The 2018-nt window shown below is 42.4% G+C and overlaps 1 long non-coding RNA gene across 1 annotated transcript; it reads left to right on the top strand.

Moving 5' to 3' along the window:
* LOC145425644 (uncharacterized) lies at positions 1-1728 on the top strand. The gene is made up of 2 exons (XR_013906359.1): positions 1-777; positions 1016-1728. It is a non-coding gene; the product is annotated as an uncharacterized LOC145425644 (long non-coding RNA).
* The last annotated feature ends 290 nt before the right edge of the window (positions 1729-2018 follow it).

The raw sequence follows: 2018 nt of genomic DNA, 5'->3' as shown, positions 1-2018 counted from the left end.
GGCACACATTCAAAACTGATTTTATACCCATTTAGCATGAGAGATTTTACACGTGTTTCTATTCGTGGGATCAGAGATAACTTAAAAAAGTTTTAGTGGTTATAAACTCTGGATGTTCAGACCCTAGACAACAGATTATTTTTGCCCTTCATTTGTATTATTTTAAATAACCGATATGTGTTACTGGACTATTCATTGAAAATATGCTATCAGTTACCATAACAACTGTTTGAAAGGCTTGGGGCTACTTAATATTTTGTTGTGTTTCAGTCTTTATGTACTACCATGATAAACAAATCTCCACTGAAACCTCCTCAGTATTATTTTGGCCAACATTAATTTACTTACCAAACATCATACTGTTACGTAAATTTGGAAATTTTTTTGCATTTTGACCTTTGTAACTTCTCTGCTCTGTGTTGTTTCCTCTTTCAGATCAGAAACACATAACAGCTAAATCTGGTCAAAAGAACGTCACTCTGACATGTCGAGTCCCAGACATCAGCTTCACAGCTGTACAATGGAGCAGAACTGATCTGAATGAAGAATATGTCCTTTTATACCGGGATGAGCACTTTGAGCCATTCAGGCAGCATCCATCTTTTAAGAGCCGGGTGGATCTGCAGGACAGACAGATGAAAGATGGAGACGTGTCTCTGATTCTGAAAAATGTGACGATTAATGACGCTGAAACATACGAGTGTCGTGTCTTCATGGAGGAAACGCAATCATGGTTGTACAGCGGCAACATCACACTGACTGTTGTTGATCCTCCAGGTGAGTGAGTAGAGTTGAGTGTGTGTGTGATCAGAGGTGAAGCTGCTTCCTGGTTGTTGATGTTTGTTTCTAAAGATGTTGTTGATGAGACTTTGTAGAAAGCAGCTGGTCTGAGTGATGTGATCAGAGTGCAGTAGATAATGTCTGACAGCAGTTTGAAGAGGAAATGGATTCTGTTCTGTTCTTCACTCATCACCTACCTGACAGCTGACACCTCACACCTGTTTCTCACCTGCAGGTCAGCCAGGAGGACACACAGAGGATGGAGGAGAGAAGATTGGATCTGTTGGACCTGCAGCTGGTGTGACAGTTCTTGCTGTGCTTTTTGTTATTGTTGTTTTTATCTACAGTCAATATAAACAACAACACAGTCGAAGTCCACACCAGCCTCCAGCTGAACTGCAAGATGTTTGAAATGTCTAAGAGCTTTTTCCAGCTTAACTACGAGTCTCCTGTTACTGCTCCAACTTCTTAGTGCTGACATTCAACACATGGAAATTTGATGAAAATGAGCCTTTGAATTTATCTGCTTGTAAGTAATCCTAGTATTGTAAAACAACCTATCCCCACAAGCTGCGTGACTTTGGACTGCAGGAGGAAGCCGGAGTACCCGGAGAACATGCAAACTCCACACAGAAAGACCCCGGCCTGATGGTGGAATTGAACTCAGGACCCTCTTGCTGTGCGGCAACAGTGCTAACCACTGTGCTGTGGGGCTAGGTTAATTCATTAATCCAAATTGCCCATAGGTGTGAATGCAGGAGTGAATGGTCGTCTGTCTCTGTGTGTTAGCCCTGCAACAGACTGGCGAACTGTCCAGGGTGTACCCCGCCTCTCGCCCTTTGACAGCTAGGATAGGCTCCAGCAACCCCCACAACCCTGAGAAGGATAAGCGGAAGCGAATGGATGGATGGATTAATGGATTGTAAAACAAAAATAAATCTTGTAAAAGCATTACTGTTTCTGTTTGGGTTCTTTTCTTTAAAAATAAATGTGAAAAAAATGGCAGTGATCATGATCATGTAGGTCTAATCTCACTGGAAACCACCTGAAATCAGCTCCAGGCAACACCAGGTGAGAACGACAGAAAGAGAAGCTGCAGCACTAGAGGCGATTTCTTATTCCTTAAGACATATTTAAGAGCTTTTCCTCCCCTCTGTCACCAAAGTGCCTACCCATACGAGGTTGTCCCAGTTTTCTGCATTATTGTAGGGTTTAATCTGGAATCTAACCTGCTCCCG

The sequence above is a fragment of the Astatotilapia calliptera genome, chromosome 3 (assembly GCF_964374335.1).
Source record: "Astatotilapia calliptera chromosome 3, fAstCal68.1, whole genome shotgun sequence".
Lineage (NCBI taxonomy): Eukaryota > Metazoa > Chordata > Actinopteri > Cichliformes > Cichlidae > Astatotilapia > Astatotilapia calliptera.
Note: the sequence above shows the minus strand (reverse complement) of the source record. Positions and strands in the feature narration are given on the sequence as shown.